Source organism: Chinchilla lanigera, unplaced genomic scaffold, assembly GCF_000276665.1.
Source record: "Chinchilla lanigera isolate Chin_1 unplaced genomic scaffold, ChiLan1.0 scaffold00116, whole genome shotgun sequence".
Taxonomy (NCBI): Eukaryota; Metazoa; Chordata; class Mammalia; order Rodentia; family Chinchillidae; genus Chinchilla; species Chinchilla lanigera.
The window spans coordinates 655,595-661,875 of NW_004955517.1; positions in this window are offsets into that span (position 1 = coordinate 655,595).

The following is a 6,281-nucleotide window of genomic DNA, read 5'->3' on the forward strand; positions in this document are numbered from 1 at the left end:
GGCGGAGGCCGTGCCGGGAGTGCAGCACCGACCTGAGCGTCTGAGCGCCTGCCGCGCCGGGGCGGACGCGGGGCCCCGCGGGCAGGGGCGTCCCGCGTGCGAAGTCCTAGACAATATGAAGTGTTGTGCCTGATGTATATTAAAGAAAGTATTTTTAAATGCATACTTTTTTTGGAAGTTATTTGCCAAATACTGGCCCAAAGGGATAGAAATTTTGTTCTTAAGGAAACTGTAGAATCCCTAGCAAGTGTCCCCCTTTCGGGGCCGGCGGCCTCGCTGCTGGTGGAACGGGGCTGCTGTCGGTCGTCTTCTCAAAGTGAGGGAAGCTCACGCCCGGGTGACTGGACGCGGACTGTCAGGCGGTGACGCAGGGCTCTGCGGCAGACAGGAGCTGTCCTAAGAGCAGAGCGCGAGGAGGCGAGCTTCCGTCTGTGAAAGCTGAGGACAGGCCTGCCGGAGACGCTGAGATAGGCAAACCGTGTGACAGACTACTGCCGCAGATGAAGGGTATTTATAGCCCAACTGCAGAGCCGAGGAAGCTGGCGTTCTGGAGTTAGGACTGGCTCAGAGCGGCTCGCGCCCTCCCTGGCCGCGGAGGGCCGGCCTGAGACGGCTGAGTCCTCGGCGTCCGCACCTGGCGTGAGAGCGCGTGGCGGCGCCTCTGCGGCCCTGCTGGCCCCGGGAGGAGCGGAGCACCAGCACCTGCGTCCTGAGCGCCCGTGTGAAGCCAAGTGGCAGGCGCACTGTAGGGCAGTGTGCTGGGTGCAAGGCAGACCTCTCCCTCCCCAACACAGAAAGCCCCGCCTTTAGCATAGGCGCATGGCTGTGCTGAGACCCCCGGCGGGGAGCAGGGAACCGGCGGGCTTCCTGGAGGGACCCTGCTCTCTTGGGGTTTAAGAGCTGCGTACTGGGTCTGCTCGTTCCCCGAAGTTGAGCTTGATCGGCAGGGCAGGAGGGGCACGATCCCTATGGCTCCGAGCCTGTTTGGGAAACTTCTGCTATGGTGACCCTGTCCTGTGTGTCTGGGTAGCAGAACAGAGCGTAATGGTTTTCTTTTGAAAGAGACCCCTTCTTTTCTGACCCCTCAGGAGGTGTGGCTGGGTCGGTAGCCCGGGGTGTGGTCTAGAAGGATTACTGCCTAGCTGAGCCAAACGTTTGCTTGTTCCTGTGGGACCATACAGCAAACCACCGCTTACAGCGCGTTGTGTATTTCTATAGTACTGTTTCGCACCGTCCACACGGACGCAGACCTTCGCAAGTCAATCACTGTTGTTCCCATGGTACTGTATTTTTAAAAAAAGGAAAAAGAAATGAATAAAACCAGCCAATCATTGTGTGTACAGAGTTAAAAATTGTAATTAATAGAGCCTGTTTAAAAAAAAAAACAACTGTTGCCTTTTTTCTTGTATAAAAGAGAATTTATGAAACAGTTTAGCTGTGAGGAATGTGATATGTGTTTATATTTCTGAATATGAGCAAATTGATTTACGGGGATATATTTTAATGTAAACTAAATCAGGTATGTAAAGTTGCTTTAAAACAGGAGACTATATAAGTAATTCTCTACAGCTTTAGTCGGTTCGGGATGTCATCGTTCCCCCGTGGTGAGCCTGCTTGTGAATTATTGAGCACTTGTTCCCGTTCTCTGTTCTTCACTCGTTTATTTCCTGCGGTGTGCTATGGACTTAATGCTCTTTCTGTATTGATGAAAAGCAGTATGTGGGCCAATCTTTTTATAAAACACTATGCATATATAAATATTACATTGTTCATAGCTTTATTTGACTTATGGGTTTATAGGTAACACTAGAATAAGTAGCTGTAGTTGTGTAGACGCTTACAGAACAAGTTCCTTTCCTGGAGCGGACACAGTGTACATTCTGTAGCTAAGAAGGTGGGAAAGACTGTGCTACTTTTATTTTCAGTTTTCCACAGAAAGCATACACCGAGCTATAGTAGCAAGGAGAGGAAGAATACAGCTGAATAACAGTATTTTTTCACCAGTTTCCTAAGAGCAACCTAGGAGATTTTATTCCTGAAATTCCACTGCTGGAATTTTCTCGCTAGTTGTAGTGCAATCTGGGATGTCAGACAACTGGCACTGAAGATTTTGGTCCAAGGTTTTAACCAAGTGAAATCAAGATCGGTTTCCAAATGCATCCTGGAGTCAACATTTTGATGCCTTTCTCGTTGTAAGAGATGATATTTGACATTTATAGCCTGCTCACTCCGCCTGAGCTCGCCTCAGTTCATGAGGACTTTTGGTGTGGCAATCTCTCCTTAACTCCATACATCAGATTTGCCCTGGAAATACTGTACTGTCCTGGGACTATGCAGTCAGCAGAAAAATACAACTTTCTTTAAAGTACTGTAACTTTAAATTGGAAACTAATTCTTGTGAGCCTACTTTCCCTAATCTCCACTTCATGTAAATGTGTTGATAAGCGATGATGGATAATATTTTATATGATTAAATCAAACCATTTAGGAATTTCCCTTCCATTTCACAGTTGATGCCTGAAAGAATGTAGCGGGGGGGGGGACTCAATACCCTACTTGTACTTTTTAAGTTTCTTTTGTGAAAGATTTTTAATGCATTTTTATTGTAAAATACATGGAAATGTATGCATTCCATAACCACTATGGCTTCTGGATTGATAACTTCCTTGTCTCCATGTTGTCTCAAATATATCAACATCAAGTGATCAGTTGAGGGCACCTGATAGCAACCCCAGAGTACCATTCTGGTGGAGCAGAGTGAACCGAGCCTGTGCAGCGAGGTGCCTTGCAACCTGCAGCGTGGGTCAGAGCGCAGCTGCCTCCTCCTCACCGGGAGCCTGTTAGAAACACAGATTCCCAGAGCCCATTCCAGACCGAAGCTGTTGCAGTGAGAGTCTGACAGGATTCTCAGCTAATCCGCACACGCGAGCATTTGGGCAGCATGATGAGCATAGGACACTGGAGATAAAACACATTCTGCCAAGCCAAGAGCTTCCTCCCTTCCTAACGGTGCTCGGCGGGTTCTCAGCCTCTTCATACCTCCCCTTGCCCGTGCAGGGGCAAACCTCACGGGGGTGCAAGCAGCTGAGGTGCTTGGCACGCCTCCGTCCTCAGAAGGTCTCCACCAGAGGACACTGAAACTTTCGAGGGTTTTCTAAACAGCAGTGAGTAACCTACTCTTTCCCTTGCCCTGGTTTATTTTCCAATCAAAATGAAGAAATACATTTTTCTCTATTAAAACAGAGAAGCCTTTGATTTTAACTATAAAATTAATAAATAGTACGACTTCTGGTACCTTACAGGTATAATTATATTCACCATTGTTTTGTAAGATGAAGCCAAAATGCTATGCTCAGAAAATGAGATCAAAAAAGTCTCAGAGCACAATTTTTGAGGATATATATATATGGGGGGCTCCCAATCATACTGGATGAAAAAGCAACCACCCATTAGCATATGATGATTTAACACGTGTCCAGCTGGATTGTGTAGCTTCAGGTAACTTTCCCTTCACACCATTTGCAATTGTTCTGTGGGCGCTTAGTGTTCGAGATGCTCCTACAGAACCTGAGCCTTGGCATTCAGAAGGGTACTGTGTTAATAACAGGTCTTCCTACAGTTCATCTGCTTTGCTGAATTTTATTTTGCCACCAACAGGGTAATCATGGACACTGCTCACCTGGTTAGTATCTCTTTTGTTAAAGATAGCATCTAGAAACGGTCCCTAGCTTAACCAACCATTAAAGCTGTTTGTAAACCACTTAATGTCATGAAAGTTCTTTACCTGTTGTAAATAGCTACACTGAGAAGAATTGGCTAAGAATCAGTTATAGCTGCCCAGATTTCCCCTGCTGACGGGCAGGCTGAGGCCGCCTTTGATGGTGTGCGTTGATCTTCAAAGGAAGAGCCCTTTCTCATGGTTCCAGGGGACTCTTATATGTAGCAACACCATCAGTGCTGTGCACACTCAGAACTGTGAGATCTGATCACTTCTTAAATACCTGTGACCAGCCCACAAGAAGGGAGAGGACAGGGCTCAGGCCTCTCCAACACAGTTGATGTATTTTGCAGGAGTGGGTGTTCTACAAGAGCTTTGACCAGTTCCCTCCAGCCACAGTTATATGCATCCTGGTCATAGACATTAGGTGTACACCATATCCAAGGCACACAGGGTTCTTTTGAAAGTATGGCCATACGTGATGTGGTACTAACTTGCACTGCATGGTCAGTATTCAGGTCCTGTGGGACTGCTGCCTTTACTGCGTTGAACTGCAAAGCACATTGTGTGTCTCTGGAGGAGGTGAGAAGGACATGGTCTACACAGTCTACAGCCCCAAACACCTTGCCAGTAAGCGCTGGCTCTTGTGCCCTTCAGGGAATAACTTCTCTTCAGTCTCACAGAATCCTAGAATTGAAGAGGAAAAGGCTGGTGATTCCTTCCTGTGTAATAGCCGAGGCATGTTCCCCAGTGACACACTTTCTCTACACATGTACTGAAGACCAGTTCTGTCACATACCTGGGGGGGCCAGGAACACCTGCATTTTGGTGTGGAAAGCTGATGGTTGATTGGGAAAAGAAAATTAGTGTACATGGACGCCATAAAAGCAGAGGCACAGGGCCCTGTGATACTGGTTAACAGGAGATTTTGCCAAGCTGAGAAATGTTACAGTTCAGCTGAGACAAAAGGGAGAGAGGAATGAACTGGGGATGGAGCACAGGACAGGCCATGGCTGGAGGCACAGAGGCGAGAGTATGGTCTAAATCCCAAGAGCCCAGCCAGCCTGTTCCAGCTCTGATTCAGGATAGTGGGTGACAAATGCGGAGCTTTCGCAGAGCCTCTAGGGAGCTGTGTGTGTGCTGAGCAAGGGGACGGTGACCAGGCCGGGTGTGAGTGAGAGAGGGCCTCACAGTAACAGGCCTGGCCAGCTGGAGGAGGGCCGGGGGATGGCCGCCGGTGCTTTCCTGGCAGCGACCCCTACCGTGAAATCCCGTGGGGGAGCTCTGTCTGGGAGAACCCTGGCCCAGGCTGCCCATCCTCTTACCAGCGTAACTCACTGTCTTTCCAGTCTGTAGCCTACTTTTCCCCGTACCCGAGTCAGTCCATGCAGAACCCTCTGTACCCAGTCTCTTCTGCTGAAGTCAGTAACTTACTGCTCTGTCTGCTTTTCTCTAGGTTTATAAATTCTCATCTACTAACCACTCTTTTTTTTACATCTGGTCGACAGCAGCTTTCTTGAGCTGCAGAGCCTGGTGAAGGTTGTCGAGGCCCTGCCAGACATCCACACTGGTGCTGTGAGAGGACCCACCTCTATGATGCCCCGTGTTGAGAAGCACCTTTGTTTTAATTTAGAAAACTAATGCGTACTTGTAATGCAATATTCAAGCATTTTGGGAGAATATAAAAATTAAAGGTGGCATTCTTCCTCACCACCAGTCAGTCCCAGTCTACAGAAATAATTGCTGCGAACCACAGGGTTTATAACATTCGTAATCTTTATCTGCATATATGTGAAGGTATCTGTATAAAGTTATTTTAAATGGACACTGATTTTTATTGACCATTTCCTTACATACCAAGGATATTTTCACGTTAGGAATATATGTATAAACACATACACCTTAAAAGAAAACCTCAGATACCTCCTCTGTTCCCACACCCTGCCTCTGGCGGCCTTCCCCTTTGAGTTGCTGTAGCAGCTGCTTCACTTTCCCCCACCTTTCCCTGGCCTACCTATATATTCTCAACTAAAAGACCCCCCTCCCTACTGTGGGCCCAGAGACCCCCTGTGGCATGGGCCCTCCTTCTATCTGACTCTCCCTCACCTACTCTACTCCAGCCACACCCCCGCACACAGCCAGTCTTGAGGGCTTTGTCCTGGCCAGTCCCGACCCGGTTCTTTCACAGATAGCTGTGCCTGACTCCCTCACTTTATTGAAATCTTTGCCCAAATCTCATTCTCCCAATGCAGCCTTCCCTGGCCAACCTGCATTTTAAAATTCCAGCTGGATTCTTCTGTTCTTTTTCCTTCATGGCGCTTTGTACCCTTCGCCAGCGGCAGCTGATGTGCCGTCCTATCATCTCAGTGCTGACCACCTGTTCCGCTCCTCTAAAATCAAGGCCAGTTTTTGGGATATGCGACCTGTCAACCATGCAGGGCCATGCATGAGATGTCTTTATGCATCATATATTTAATTCTCTCTGCCATAGTCTTAAGTTTTTAGTAACTTTTGAACAAGGAACCTCTTATTTTCAGTTTTCACTGGTTCCTGCAAATTTTGT